The sequence below is a fragment of the Cupressus sempervirens genome, chromosome 3, assembly GCF_028749045.1.
Source record: "Cupressus sempervirens isolate cs-2001-9-10 chromosome 3, ASM2874904v1, whole genome shotgun sequence".
Taxonomy (NCBI): Eukaryota; Viridiplantae; Streptophyta; class Pinopsida; order Cupressales; family Cupressaceae; genus Cupressus; species Cupressus sempervirens.
The window spans coordinates 664099454-664116761 of record NC_143120.1 but is presented as its reverse complement, the minus strand read 5'-3'; the positions used below and the strand labels follow the sequence as shown (position 1 = coordinate 664116761).

Below are 17308 nucleotides of genomic sequence, written 5' to 3'. Positions count from 1 at the left end.
TTTACTACAAATGGAGAATGCATTATTCCTGAAGAAAACAACCCAAATTCTAGCCTCACCTTTTCATGCATTTCTTCCTGTGGGAAGAGTCTTGTAAGAGCTTTATGGCACTCCTCTTCAACCTCCTGATTTGAAAATAGTGCAACTCTATCCAACATACCAAGTACCTCCTCACTATAGTCCCTAGGCTAAGTTGTCAGTTCGGATGCGGGCTCGAGATTTAGGTTCAAAATTCGTCCAAATATTTTTTGTGTTGGGTTTGGATTTGTTTTGGGGTCATCCGTACCAACACATATGTTTAAAAAAAAAAAATGTGTGTGTGTATGCAACAACGAGTCTATACACCACTCTGCTAATAGTAAAGCAACATAGAAAAATACTAGTGTTACACTAGTACAGGGGTACTTCGGGATGTCAAGATGCCGAGGCGAGTTTTTGGGACGTGGGGAACATGGGCCTCATTTTCAGGACATGGGGGGATGGCCAGGGGACAATGGCAAGGTGAGGGCGGGCTAGAGAGGGGTGTTGTATAGTATACATATAGAACTTGAAATGCTAGTTATGAAATGATATTTCAGTAATTCACTAGAACATACCAAATTAAAATACTTGAACATAGCAAAATGGCAACATGAACTAGAACCATTGACATTCGACATAGTAGCGTATTACATACCCAATAGGAACATTCAAAAATCAAAAATCAAATAGAAATTTAAGTACACATCCTAGATGCGGCATGGTTGCAGAATGGTGGAGGTGGGGGTGCTTGGGTACTCAAGTACCTAGTGCGGGGACGTCTCGGGGACGGGTACTTTAAGGTTTGCGAGGGGGGTGCGATTGTCTGGGTTACACTGAAAAATACACCACCATATCTGTGTTTCAATATAATAGGATATTAATTGCATCATTTAGCCACACATACAACATCACACACTTTCTTGGTTACATGCACGGGTAATAGTTCCATATCAAGGGATAGTTTGAGAATGAAAGGAATCATCAAAAGATAAGTGCAGTTATCTTTTTTTTTTTTTTATATTGGTAAGAGGATTTCTAACCAAGCTAAATCAAAAGTTGAGATTTCAAATTTTAAGCCTTGGATTCAAAGAATATATCATAATTTTTTTAAAGAAATTCCTCTATAATTGTCAATTTGGACTTCACCAATTGTCAATTTGGATTTCCTCAATAAGAAAGTTTTCATTTTCACTCGCAAATGTATAAATGACATATAAGCCATCTTTTTTGGCCTTTTTAGCAGTCACTTTTAGGGTTGGGAGCATTGAAGAAACCAAATTAGGCAAAAAGCACTTTAAAAAAGTAAAAACAATTTGATTTGACACCAAATTCAGCTCGGGTTTGGCTATTGCGCAAAAAATTCTTCACAATTTGCTCCAAATTTTGTCCAAATCCCTCTGACAAAATTTGTAGTGAATCTGTTGCTCTGTAAGCGAATTTGGGAAAAATTTGACAAGAACCAGACTTTGGACAGAATTGAACTAGAGTTTGAGGGTTGATGGATAGAATTTGGTAACTTAGTACCTAGGAAATAAGATGCAAGGAGGTGCAGTGAGGTAGTCATCCCCTCCCAAAAATTTTTGATGATTGCTTGCACTTGATTGCATAAGGCTTTGCTTTGTGTGGGGTCACTGTAGCTCTGAATTCTCAAGTTTAACTTTAGGTGTGTTATAGTGTCCATGCCATCATACACATCCCCCAACTAAGGTGTATTTGTATTAGAAAAGCAGAGCATAGTCATGATGGGCTCGGTGAAATCCAATACATATGCGACACGAGCCCACCAACTACGATCCAAGCCGAAAGTCTTGATCCTTTTCATTCTTTCTAAAGTTGAGGCCTTCAATATGCTCCAATGATTAGAGATGACCATTTGGCACAATGCATCTTGCACCTTGAGGAGCCATCTCATAACAATTGTATGAGATGCAAAATGGGTCTCAGCAAAGCAAGTTAATATGTCAACTGATAAGAGAATTATAAATTTCAACGAAATTACAAATCCATGAAATTTAGTAATTTTGAAAAATTAATTTACCTTCAGAAACTCCAATTTGGAGTATGTAATGGATTGTGAAATGTGGTGGTTCATAACAAACATTTGTATCTCCTCCCCCTCTTTGTATATTTTCTTCACCCAATCTATTTTAGTGCCTATCTTCTGTATGAGCAAGTTAGGGGATTGTAAGGTGCACGGGGTCCAAAAATATCACATTCTCACTACCCACCATCTTGATAGCCTCGATGAGAATTCTAGAAATTAATTGGGAATCCTCACTTCCCCGTCTCAATCAACTGCTTTAAAAAATGTTGCCCCTTTGGGGGATGCTGCAATCACATTAATTAGTGGCTAGATTTTTGTACCTTTCCAACCATCTGACACAATAGTTACATCCAAAGTTTTCCAAGATTTTTTGATTTGTAGAAGGTTTTCCTCTTTACGCATCTTCTCTTGTTGCAATAGAGTCATATGCTCCTTTTCATACCCTGGGCTTGTGTAATCAGCTGGTGCTTCTTTGGTTGCTGCCACCATTTACTTCTAGTATGGTGATCTCACTAAGTTGAAAGGAAGCCCATTTGCATAGAGGCATCCTGCAATAACTTCATCAACATGGTCTCTTAACTCCATTTTAAGTGTAGTTTGTAATGGGCCTCTTTTGCTAGTTAAAATTCCCACTTCTTCCTCATCATCTCTTGGTATAGGTACTTGCAAGAATGGGTGTTGGGAGGATACAATTGGTTAAGTGGGTTCATGCATCTTGAACTTAGTCTTTGGGGATGGAGGTTGATAGTATCTTTTTTTTTGATCTTTTGGCCATTGCATCATTAACTTCTTGTTCTCTTACAAATGAAACTATTTTTACACTAGTCATCCCAATACTATTTTTGCCTTTGCACATTCCAAATCTTCTGCCGGTAGGGCCCATAAAATGAAGTTTAATGAGGGAATATGAGCTATTGAAAGGTTTTCCTTTGTTACTTTCACAATAATTGCACTTCAATAGTATGAGCTACCTCCTGAAATCTGTGATACCCTTGTTGTATGTCTCCACAAAGGAGATCCTATATCAATTTTGAAATTATCAGTCCCTTGCCCTTCTTGCGCCCCCAACTGAACTTTGATTACCACTGGTGGCCATTCTTGCAAAATAAAATCTAGTTTTTTGCAACCTATAATAAGAAAATAAATAAATTTTTATTAGGAAACCAACTATAAACATCAAGCATACAAGTACAAAAAAGTGGAAAAAAAACTACTAAAATAGATACCCAAACTTGCTTATTTATTTCTTTTTAAAAAAAGTTGAAAAATTTCTTCAAAAACATGAAAATATTCATCAAAATACTCTAGAATGGGATCAAACGCTTACCTTAAATGCTTAAGACACATTTGAAGAAGCTATCTCTTACCCTCCAATCGATCCTCTACGAAAATGCTTAACTTGCCTTCACAATGCAAAATGGAGACTGATGAGTAGCTGCAAACTAAGTTACAAAATGACTTTTGAATGCTTCAACGTTCACCTTTAGGGTTGTTTTAGGGTTTCCTTACAAAAAAAGACCTAAAAAATGAATTAGAGAACATGCAAATTAGAAAATTATTTTGTTTGGCTTTTTTTATTGTTTTTTGGGCTTTGGACCTGCGGGTGCCATCGGATGTGTTTGGATGCCCTTTGGAGGCTTCACGGAAGCCAACCACAAGCTTGTGAAATCCACTTGCATCAGCTTCCGTATGAAAAAGCCAGGCTGATGACTCGGTAACTTAGCTTGTAATAGATGTAAAAGAATTGCCTTCAAGGCACTTGATAAGATGTTTTATTGCATGTCTATATTTCCAAAAAATATGCATGTATATGTATGATATTTCCAATTTAATTATGTTGTTCGCTTCAGCATGATGTTGTTGGCTTGCACATCTACAAAACGTATACTTTAAAATTTCAAACATTTCATGAAATCTATTTTGTGTAAATCTTGTCGGTGTGGTATTCTATTAGAACTTGTTCGTAGCATCCAATCACACTTTTCAAGAACATCATTTATGACACATGCCTATTTACTGGAGCATTTCTAATCATGTTGTCAAAAATAAATCCTTCACCAAATTTCCGTGATGCATGTATACGTTCTATCGTTTGAAATAATAGAGTCCTATCATTTGAGTGAGTAGAAACTACTGAAGTTGGTTTCAAGACTAACAACCCACTATTAGTTGCCTTCGATACTTACATATTTGCAATCAATCAAAGATAGATGATGCAAATTTTCCAAATTACTAAACTTGTTTGGAAGTGATGATAACCTATTATATTCTGTTAACAGCAGATTCTCCAACAATTAGAGGAGGCAAGATTCGTTCTGCAAGGTGTTAACCTTGCGATTACTATCTTTGCCCTCGTTGTTACCAATGAGGGTGCTGGGCATTTAAATTTGTATAAACAGTCGACAAAGTCCCAATAATAATAGAACGACACTTTGTTTTATCATGTACAACCCAATAAAGATAGACATGTGATAGGTGCACTAAATACCTTCAATTTCTGAAAAACATCAAGGATGATAATATGCATAGTAACAGGGGGATGCGTCCTCGCTCTTTTTGCCCCACTTCCCGAAGACTTGGATGCACCAAGGACTTGGGGACTCCATTCCCTTATTCCCAGTGGCACCACCAAATTCAGCCACCTCCGCCAAGGATGGGGGATGTCTTGATGTTGACTATTTGCTGATTTGAATATTTATGTTCAATGTTCGATGTTCAAATTCAATGCAATGTTCAAGTATTTACTCTTTCACATCTTTGTCTTATACTGCAATACATATTTTCATAACTAGCATTTTAAGTATCATATGTATAGTATACACAGCCCCCTCCCGGTCCCCAATCACCGTTCCTCTGCTGTCCCCGAACCATCCCCAAACTAAGACCCCACTGTTCCCCCTGTGAGAAATATTAAAAAAATTTCAATCACAAAAAACAACCTAACCCTAAAACTTGCTCGGGAGCAACTATTACCGAGCAAAAATTTTGCTCGGTAACCAAAGAGAATAGGCGGCAGGAGAGTTTACTGAGTTGGCTCGGTAAATGAAAGATACATAACTCGGTAACCAAAGGATACCGAGTGAGCTCGGTAGACAAAGAGATTACCGAGTGAACTCGGTAGATGAGGGCACCGAGTGTAAACTTATAACGTGAAAGTTTCCACCATTAAAAATTAGAGACTCAAAGCTTTAAACTTTCAAATGAACTTTCCAAAATGCAATGAATAGAAGAAGGACAATAATGGATTCAAATATGCCTGCTTACTTTCTATTCAACTCTGATTCAAACTATTACAAATCTGGGAGCATTCGGCTTCAACCAGAAAAAACCCTAAAAAGTAACCCTAAACTTTAAACTTCAAACTTGTAGCTTTAATGGCTGCATACAATAATAACTGGAGCAATCACTGCTTCAACAGGTTGAAAGCAATAAACTACTGACTTACAAAGCGGCAGGAAGAAGCACGTGCATCTGCAAGCACGACAACGATTCCTTCTGTCTCTGCGACAACTGATCTGCTGATCACCTTTTGCTTTCTTTCTCTGCTCTGCAACTTTTTTTTGCTCTACAGAACTCTCTCTGTCTCAACTTACTTATCGAATGAATGATAAAACATTCCTTTTGTCTTTAGCAAAATTATTTTCCCTCATTTTTCAATTTCAAAATCTCACCTGCCCATAATAAATTTTCTGAACGTTCAGGGTGGTAGGTGGGCGTTTGGCTCCAGGGACAAACAGACATCTGCATTAAATATTCCAATACTCCCCCTTTGTCTTGAGCCAAACAAACAAGGATCACTGCTGATCCAAATCAACTACACCAAGACTCTCTCTTAGGTGTACAAAACTTCCAATGGCTAATGGCTTGGTAAAAATGTCTGCTAGCTGCTACTTAGACTTACAAAATTCTATTTTGATATCCCCATTCTCCACCAACTCTCTGATGAAGTGATATCTGATCTCTATGTGTTTGCTTCTCCCATGAAAGACTGGATTCTTGGACAATGCAATAGATGAGATGTTGTTACAATAAATTGTGGTTCCATCCTCTTGCTTTTCATTCAAATCTGTCAAGATCCTCCTTAGCCAAATAGCCTGACATGCTGCTGCATTTGCTGCTATATATTCAGCCTCTGCTGTAGATTGAGCAACAATGGGTTGCTTCTTGGATGCCCATGAAATTGCACCCGATCCCATATGAAACATATATCCAGAAGTGCTCTTCCTATCATCTAAACTTCCAGCCCAATCACTATCTGTGTAAACCACCAACTTAAAATCATCATTTGCAGTATACAAGATTCCAAATCCCTTGGTACCTTTCACATACCTTAGGATCCTTTTTCTTGCTTGCCAATGGGAATCCTTTGGTGTTTCCATAAATTTGGAAATTAGACTTACTGTATGCATTAGGTATGGCCGAGTTGCAGTCAAATACATAAGACTTCCAACCATACTCTTGTATAGTGTTGGATCCACTCTCTTGCTAGAGTCTTCTTTGCTCAACTTCAGACCTACTGCTGTTGGTGTGGAGGCTGCCTTGCTGTTCTGCATTTTAAATCTCTCCAAGATCTGCCTTGCATATTTTTCTTGAGAGATGAAGATGCCATCATGCATTTGTTTTACTTCTATGCCTAGAAACTACGTCAAGAGACCTAGGTCTGTCATTTCAAATTCACTTTTCATGACCTCTTTGAACTCACCAATTAGAGCCTTGTCATTTCCAGTAAAAATCAAATCATCTACGTACAAAACAACAATCAAAACATTTCCATTTGCTGCCTTGATGTAGAGAGTGGGCTCACCATTGCTTTTGCTAAAGCCATTGCTCATCAAATATGAGTCAATCCTACTGTACCATGCTCTTGGAGCTTGTTTGAGCCCATAAAGAGCTCTCTTCAATCTATATACCTTGTTCTCTTCACCTGCAACTTCATAACCAGGTGGCTGCTCCACATAGACTTCTTCTTTCAATACACCATTAAGGAAGGCGGATTTCACATCCATTTGATATACCTTCCATTTGTGCTGAGATGCAATTGCTATGACAGCATGCACTATTTCCATTCTTGCAACAGGGGCATAAGTCTCATCATAATCTCTGCCATACTGCTGTTTGTAGCCCTTGACTACCAGCCTTGCCTTATGCCTATCAATCTTGCCTTCAACATTACATTTGGTCTTATAGACCCATTTCACTCCAATCACTTGCTTCTTGGGAGGCAATTTAGTTAGCTCCCATGTCTCATTTCTTTCTATGACATCTATTTCCTCATCCATGGCATTACACCATTTCCTCTCCTTAATAGCTTCCTCAAAATATATTGGATCACTATGAGAAAATAATGCAAAATTAACACTCTCATCATAATCTTCATACCTTTCATCTTGGTATATCTCCCTAAGACTCTTGGTCTTTCTTGGTAATAGGGAGGAGAGTGTGGGATTAGAATCTTCGCTGCTGCTGCTTGGCCCTGACACTCGGTCATGCCTAGAGGAGCTCGGTAATGACTGAGGCTGCTTGCCTTTTCTTCTATCTGCTCCTTCTTCTTGCTGTTCATCAGCATCCTCTTCAGTCATAATTGACACTTTACTTGAAGTGCTTGGTGATTCATCAATTTGTCCATACCAAGATTGATTTTCAAGAAATTCCACATCTCTTGAAAGCATCATCTTGTTGTTCAATGGGTCATACAATCTGTATGCCTTTGATTCTGGGCTGTACCCTGTGAAAATGCATTTCACACCTTTGTCATCAAATTTCTGCCTTTGCTCTTTAGGCACATGTGCATATGCTACACATCCAAACACCCTTAGGTGTTCAACTGTCCATCTTCTTCGTGACCATGCTTCCATTGGAATTCTGTCACGGACCGCCTTTGTAGGACACCTATTAATTAGGTAAACTGTTGTTGCCACAGCCTCTCCCCAAAATTCAGTTGGGAGACCTTTCTCTTTCATCATGCTCCTTGCCATTTCAACAATGGTCCTGTTCTTTCTTTCAGCCACTCCATTCTGCTGTGGTGTATAGCTGGCTGTGAACTCTTTCTTTATGCCTTGTTTCCTGCAAAAATTTACAAAAGAATTGGAGGTATACTCCCCTCCTCTATCTGATCTGAGGACCTTGATATAATGTTCACATTCTCTTTCAGCCTGGGCTTTAAATTCTACAAATTTATCAAATTCTTCAGATTTGTTCTTTAAGAAATACACCCATGTCCTACGACTGAAATCATCAATGAATGTCATGAAATAAGTACTCCCCCCAATGGAAGTAACTTGCATAGGACCGACTAGGTCGGTATGCACTAACTCTAATGGATATCTAACCCTCCTAGAATTTCCAGAAAGAAAGGGAAGCCTATGTTGCTTACCCAAAATACAAGCCTCACACTTGTCACAAGAATTTTCTACACGTGGCAAACCTTCTACCATTCTTTTATTTGACAATAAATTTAAACCAGCATAGCCAAGATGACCATACCTGAGGTGCCATAGCCGTGAGGGGTCTTCAATCACACTCCTTAGAGCTGATTGTGTGGGAGGTGCAGCACAAACTTGAGATGAGAAACATGTCTGTATCCTCAAGGGAAACATTCTGTTCTTTGTCATTTGAACTGCTGCAAGTAGGTTCTTGCTCCCATCCTTTTCTTGAATGACACACATGTCATTCTCCATCAGCACTTTGTATCCATTTTGAATGAGCTGACTAATGCTCATCAAATTGTGCTTCATACCAGGGGCGAAATACACATTTTGTATTTCTTTCTTTTCACCTTTCTTGGTGCGGACCATAATAGATCCTTTGCCCACAACTGGTAGGGTTCCATTGTTACCCATCTTAATTTCTGATTTGAAACTCTTGTCAATGAATGAAAACAAGGTTTTATTACCACTCATGTGGTTGCTACATCCACTGTCGAGGTACCAAACCTCAGGGCTTCCTTCTTCACCAACATTACACATGATGAAGGCAGTGTTTTCACCTACCATATTCACATCAGCCACATTTGCTTGTCCTGACTGATCTTTCTGCTTCTTCCAGCATTCATTTGCATAATGCCCATATTTATGACAGTAGTAACATTCTACATTACTCTTATTTGAGTTGTAGTTTTTCTTACCTCCTCTTGAGGTAGTGTGTGAGGTACTTGCTCCATCTGCTCTTCCTGAGCTTTCTACTGCAACATTTCTTTGTCCTCCATTACCTTGGCCTCTGCCTCTGGAGTTTCTGCCTGAGCCATTTCTTCCTCTCCCCCTTCCTCTTGGATTTGATTGAGCCTTGAATGCTTGCTCTTGGGTAGAAGATGTGGATCTATTGATCCTATACTCATGGGTTTGAAGAGAACCCATCAACTCATCCATTGTCAGAGTAGTGAGGTCTTTTGCCTCTTCTATGGTCATGACCAAATGGTCATATTTATGAGGTAAACTCCTCAATATCTTCTCCACTATCCTCTGCTCTTGATAGTCTTCTACATTTGACTTTAGCTGGTTAATCATATTGGAGGTCCTTGAACTGAAGTCTGCAACTGATTCATTCTCCTTCATCTGAAGGTTTTCAAACTCCCTCCTTATATTCTATAGCTTTACAGTACAGACTTTATCAGTCCCCTTGAAGTTCGTCTCAAGGATATCCCATGCTTCTTTTGCATAATTTGTTGCTGCAATCTTTGGGAATATTGTCTCTGTCATTGCTGCTTCAATCAAACTTAATGCCTTAGCATCCTTCCTCCTTGACTCTTTCAAATGAGTCTTCTGTGCATTTGTGAGGGCAACATACTGAGTTGGATCAGGCACATCATTGAATCCATTGACCACAAACTCCCACAAATCATTTGCTACCATAATGGTTTTCATCTTCTTTGCCCATGTATCATAGTTATGCCCATTAAAGGATGCTGGCTGCTGCCATATCTTTCCTGCATCTCCTGCCATGATAAATATCCCAAGAAAACAAATGCCCTAACTCACTGTGGATGTGGGGCCTCAAAGATCTGATACCATGTGAGAAATATTAAAAAAAAATTCAATCACAAAAAACAACCTAACCCTAAAACTTGCTTCTGAGCAACTATTACCGAGCAAAAATTTTGCTCGATAACCAAAGAGAATAGGCGGCAGGAGAGTTTACCGAGTTGGCTCGGTAAATGAAAGATACATAACTCGGTAACCAAAGGATACCGAGTGAGCTCGGTAGACAAAGAGATTACCGAGTGAACTCGGTAGACAAAGAGATTACCGAGTGAACTCGATAGATGAGGGCACCGAGTGTAAACTTATAACGTGAATGTTTCCACCATAAAAAATCAGAGACTCAAAGCTTCAAACTTTCAAATGAACTTTCCAAAATGCAATGAATAGAAGGACAATAATGGATTCAAATATGCCTGCTTACTTTCTATTCAACTCTGATTAAAACTATTACAAATCTGGGAGCATTCGGCTTCAACCAGAAAAAAACCTAAAAAGTAACCCTAAACTTTAAACTTCAAACTTGTAGCTTTAATGGCTGCATACAATAATTCCTGGAGCAATCACTGCTTCAACAGGTTGAAAGCAATAAACTACTGACTTACAAAGCGGCAGGAAGAAGCACGTGCATCTGCAAGCACGACAACGATTCCTTCTGTCTCTGCGACAACTGATCTGCTGATCACCTTTTGCTTTCTTTCTCTGCTCTGCAACTTTTTTTGCTCTACAGAACTCTCTCTGTCTCAACTTACTTATCGAATGAATGATACAACATTGCTTTTGTCTTTAGCAAAATTATTTTCCCTCTCATTTTTCAATTTCAAAATCTCACCTGCTCGTAATAAATTTTCTGAACGTTCAGGGTGGTAGGTGGGCGTTTGGCTCCAGGGACAAACGGACATCTGCATTAAATATTCCAACACCCCCATCCTGGAAACTTGTCCCCCCGTTCCACTGTCGCTTTGTCCCCCAGGGCGATGTAACTATGATAATATGTCTCTATCAAATCACCGTCTAGCTCTTGTTAAAGTTCAACCTAATAGACGTGTTTGAAGTGATTGTTGTTCCTTAAAAAAAACTGATGCTATCAAATTATGGTTGTTCTGTTGTAAATTAAAACTGAACCAAGTGTCAACTGATTTGCAAGCACTTTAGAATACAAAGCCTGTATCTTCAAAAATTACTACTGAAGAAATCTTGATATACTGAAATGGACCACCCTCTGTTTGGCTAGGACTAAAACTGACAACAGTTTTGCTTGTAATGGTTGACTTTGTCAATCTGCAGTTATATAGTTCACACCATTATATTGCATGCACCTTCCATAAGATAAGTATGTGGGTCAATATGTGGACAGCAGGTATAGGCTGTTAATATGGTTCTCCAGATATGTTATAGACTAAGCATTACCCTATATTTATTAGCGTCACACTACAACCACCCTTGATACTTTTCCAGCAGATGCAGTAATTTCTCTAAACAACAATTGGTTGTCTTTATCACAGCATCACAACCACAAACTCTGCAATAACTTCTCTTTTAGAATTATCGATATTAACCATTGTGGCAGCCTCTGTATAGCCATGTTGTGGATGGTAGGGGATGATGTTGGAGTGATTTTTAGTTCACTGCTGTAAAACATTGTACATGATGCTATGGATTACCGTCGGTGCAGGACAGACTACCAACATCTACTGCAAGGTAGTTAACTTTTCTGGAGGATGATATCTGATGGTCTTTAGGTTCAGTCAAAATCTATCTTCAAGAACTACAAATCTCCAAAGAATCCAATAACTGTATGGGAGGCCTTGCCCCGATCCATCATAGCATAGTTGATACATTATTATTTTGATACTCATGACTCGATATGTCGAGACACTACCAGATACACTGAACATATTATGTTATTTCATGTTGTGTGATGTTTTACTTTTAGATATTTGATTTTGTTATTTAATGCTTTATGAACATGTATACTGATGAAGTAAGTGAATGCTGAATTAACACTTTGATTATGCAAATTTAATGATTAAGAATATGAACAGAAACGAGATAAATAGTTAATTAATTGAAAGATGGATGTTTTAATTTACGTGATTTCCCTGATACATTTATATACATATATAGATGTGATTTTCTTGAGCTACTGATGTGTGTAGGAATATTTAGCCGAGAAATCTAATGGAGAAACAAAATTAAACCCTATGTATCGATTGTGGAAACCAGGGTTGAATCCAATAAAGGATGCAAACCCCGTTGTTCGTGTTTTATTTGTATCGTGGATTGAATGAATGTATCATTCTGTAATCTTTAAATGTTAATGTTTCGTAATAGTGTTTTTATAGTGTCGCTTGACACTCGTGAATTGTATATGCATTCCAACATGATAGTTAGGGTTAACCGAGTAACCTAAAGATCTAAGTTGGACTAGATTAGTGACATTTTTGCTAATCAGTGAGTAATCGAGGTTAATTACTTTAATTTTGATTAGTAAGTAATCTGCATTTTAGAAGGTTGTTAGTAAGTCCTAAAATTTTTCTAACTTTTGATAGGTCCCTAATTAATCCTAAAGGCCTAAAATCATGAAATCTAAGTACCCAAAGGGTAATGGGTATGGGTTGGGGACATTTTCCACCCCCTTAGCCCCTTTTGTTGACTTTTATGGTCACTCAAAAAGTCCATTTTTGCTTTAGTGCGAAAATTGAATGATTTCACCATGGGTTGAATGACTTTAACTCCACCTTGAGGTTAGCCTTTGGTTTAGTTGAGTTAGAAGCCTCTAGAATTTTAGGCAAGTGGGGGGAGTTATTGCATTTTAGAGGTAGTTGAGTTTATGACCTTATTTTAGAGGCATTTTTGAGGGGGTTGTGGTGTTCACCCAACCTCTAGTTTTAGAGTGGAATTGAGGATTGAAGGAGAAGGAGAAAGAAGGGATTGCTCATCTCAAACTTGTTCATTTTCCATAACCCAATTTTGAAGGTAGGAATACTTCACCTTATGTTGTTTATGTTTTGTTCATGCTTAAGATATTGTGCTTGCATTTGTATGTTTGTATCTGTGTTAAGTATGTTTTGGGAGGGATTGAAATAGGTTTTCTTGAATGTCTTTCCTTTGTGTTTTTGCTTGTTTTTCGAAGGGAATTGTATGGGTTGTTTTGACATTACTCACCTTCAGATAGGGCAGAAGTGGCTATGTATGGGAGAAGGTTTTTAGTTGGACTCCAACAGTGTAGAGTCTCTTCTCAGAACGAGAAGAGGGAGAGAGGGTAGGGTGTTATGGGCCCCTATTCGTCAGCACAAACCACGTATGAGTTTTGGAATGTAAGAATGGAAGAACAGAAGTTTTTGAGTATATAGCCCCGATTGGGCCCCTATTTTGGTGTTGCATTTGACATCTCCTATTGGAACAATCCACCTTCTCCCTTGTCTGGTTCAATGTTGAACCTGTTGTGCAAATCGGGATGAGAGTGAATGTTCAATTCTGTCTTCATGATATGTTTGTTTGTCACCTGGTCAATTTTTGTTCTCTCCACAATCTCCATGATGCTTTGCATAATTCGAAATGGATCCCTTGTTAAGGGCCTAGAAGAAAATTCAAATTGTTATTGAAATTCAATTATGTTCGAGATTGAAATCTTGTGTAAAAATGTATTTTTCAAGTTATTGTTGAAATGGCAAGGATGTCGGGTTTTCTTACTGGTTCTTTCCCGACGGAGCCTTGAACTAGGTGGTTTAATAAGTAAAAAATAGATTGAGTAATATCCTTGCTTTTGAGATTTTCGTATTTTCAGTTATATGTACGTGTGTATCAAAAATGAGATAAAATGATGTTTACTCTTCCTATGGTAATCTTATGTTTTCGAAATTTTACTAATTTGATTATGATTGATTAGAAAAAAAGAATGATATATAGTTTTGCATTCTATAATCAAATATGATAAAAAAAAATATTCCTTGTGTAATTTAGATCTCATTTAGTTATTTTTCATTAGTAGGAAGTTTAAATGCTCATCTCAAATAATTATGTTTTACTTTTAGTCCTAAAATGAACTTAGAAAAATTATCTCACTTTGATAAATTAAACAAGTTAGAAAAAAACCACACTTAGAAAAAAATTTACATTAAAAAAAATCCATACTTAGACAAAAAAAAAAGACTTTCAAAAAATAAAATGTATTCCTAGAGCAAAAATGCTCACTGGTTTTTGTATGAGAAAAAAAAAAATAAAAAAGTCCCTAAGATAACAAAGAATATTCCCTCTAAAATGCTCTTTGAAATTTTTATTTAAATCATAAAAAAATTAAATAAACAACGCAAAAAGAAGTAATTAATTCATAAAATAAATATCCTAAATATCTACTATCCTAAGTTTCTACCTAACTAACTTTTTCTCCCTTCCATATTAAATGGAGAAAGTTGGGCGGCTGGGCAAACTTGCACACATTTGTTTTTAAAATTATAAATTCCTTTCCATCTTCCTTACACCACGTGACTTGTCATTTGAGTTGAAAATTTGGGAGAGGCATTAAAGTCAAAGTGGCATATTAAATATGGAGGGTGGCATGTTAAAAGTTTGTGATTTAAATTTTGTTTTTTAAAACTCTTCACTGGCGTACCTTCTTCCCTTGGACAGCACGGCATACTTCTTTAAAGCGCTTGGTTGTGGGTTTTAGGGTAGTAATATTTTATTTAAAGTTTCATTTTCAGTTTTATTTAAAATTAGTTTTAGTTAGTGTGTTTCAATTAGTATTTTTTTTAAATAATGTTTTTAAATATTAGTTTTTTTAAATAGTGTTATTATGTTAGTTAATTAGTTAATGGAAGTTAGTATTAATAAAATGGTTGTTAGTTTTAGTTTGTTGGAAATTTAATTAATGTGTATTAGTACTTAATAATTTTAGATTTTTGTATAAGTAGAGTTATTACATCTTAATTAGTTTTATTCTTATAATATTATATGTTAATATCATTATCATTTAGTGTTGAATTGTTTTAATAATGAATTATATTTAAAATATATATATATATATATATATATATATATATATATATATATATATATATATATATATTTTAGTATGTTTTGTTTTAGTTTTCTTTATGTTAAGTTAGTTTTAATGTTTTTTTTTAAGTGTTAGTCATAGTTTTAAATATTAATTAGTTTTAATGGTTTTTTTTGTTAGTAATAAAATTAATATGTGTTGACTTTAATAGATTATAGAGTTAATTGATATTGTTGTTTAGAAATAGAGTTTAAATTTGTTATGAAATTTAAGATAAAGATTAGTAGTTAGTAAAAGGATTATAAATTTATTTTAATTATATTAATTTAGTATGAGATGAAACATACTATGTAATAAAAGTTAAATTTATCTTTAATTATATTGTTATTTGAATAATTTTAAATCCATTGTTTTAAAATTAATATAAAATGAAGCAAGTGTCTAAATCGATTTGATAACAAAATTTTAATTTAATGATCTTGTCCCACACTTTGATTTTCAAACTAAATGGAATATCAAGGGTCTTGATTGAAGAACCTGTTTCTACCTACTCTTAAATTTATGAGAGAATAATCCTATCGAACTTAGTAAATTTAATTATTATTGCTAATTTTTTAAAAAAAAAATTGTGTGTTTTTGCCCTATATTTTAGGGCATGACAGTGTAGCCTCCAAGAAACAAACAATTCACTAACCAATATTCTATCTCAAATCTAATGGTATCTTTGTTAACAAGGCTCTGATACCATTTGAATGTAATTAAATTTCTTATCAGACTGCTATATGTTTAACAGTTTACAGATTTGAATGCGCTAATTTCTTGCAGGTTATAATCAGACTTTATCCTTGAAGGAATATGTATATCAGAAACTATGGAATACTAATTTAAATCTGAGAATGTAATTTATCTCCAAGTCTGCAAGTGCTGAACTCCAAAGAGAGAATATTTATTGATTTTGATATATCTTTTGGCCATTTGATATTGGTATAAGTATTGTCTCTAACAGAAAAGTCATGAAAGGAAATGTCTCCACAATGTGGAGCCATGTCTGTTCATGGCATGTCTCTTCATTTAAACAAACAAACTTAATCATAACCCAGATCGGGTTGTTTAGTACTTAACCAATTTTATTATTATTACAAACCAACAATCTTCATAGGAAGTGAATGGATCACTTGCTCGATCCAAATCATGTTCCAATATTAGTATGCTTGATGATTGCTTGATTGATTCTATGCATGTATATCAGATCATTACTCAATCTGTATCAAGAGAATAATATAATCTGCAATTCAGATTTCAGTATACTTACTTTGATATATAGAGTTTCAAATTAATGCAAGAATGATTGCTTTGTCTCCGAGAACTGTGTATATGTGCATTTATCTCAGTTCACATAATGAACTGACATGCATACACACATGCACATATATAATCAATACACGCAATCATCTTGTATCTGACCGAAGCTACTATGTATCAACAGTCTACATGACAACTATTATGCAAAACATTATCCTACATAAACTGAAATAAAGTGTAATTCAAATTAATTAATTACACTAAGTCTATTGACAAAGCTGAGTCATCAATTCCTACAAGTGCTCTAGTTCCATGTAACCTTCTTGAAACCATTATTTATATCTTTGAATTCAGAAAATGACTCTAGAAACATCACACTTAGAAAGTAGGATGTAAAATCTCTCTAGCTTGTATGGTTATAGTTATAATAACTTAACTGGGGCAAATGACAAACCATTCTTCAATAGTTCTGTTGCTGGAAGAGGCCTTAGCATAGTTTGTGTGTATTTATATTTGACTTCTCAAAGTATTCCCCTTTTTGTTTGTGTAAATACATTTGAAAGTAGATGGTGTGAATTGTAAAACTAAGATTGTAATTGCACTAGCACAAAGCCCAAACATGCACTAAAGAACCTTTATCTTGGAGTTGATCAAGGAAAACATAGTATAAAAAGTTAGAATATATTGATGCAGAATATTCAGAAAGATTTTCTAAAAAGGAAAGTTTGAAGGAATCCAACAAGGAGCCTGTCCAAGATATGAATCGTGATCTTTCAAAACTGAGGAAGTTAAATTGAGAATAGAAAGCTGTAGGTACTTGGTGGAATAGATGATGAAGATCAAGTGATTCTGTAGAATTTCTAGGAAGAAACCATATAATGAGTAGTCATCAAATTGGGAATTTGAAAGGCCTAATGATTTGCAATGACATTTTGATTCAAGGCTTGATGACTGTTATATAATGTA

General features: G+C 36.0%; 1 protein-coding gene across 7 annotated transcripts in view; it reads left to right on the top strand.

Moving 5' to 3' along the window:
- LOC149568454 (uncharacterized) overlaps positions 1 to 17308 on the top strand; it is a 334059-nt gene that overhangs the window by 219125 nt on the left and 97626 nt on the right. The gene's annotated exons all lie outside the window — the stretch shown is intronic.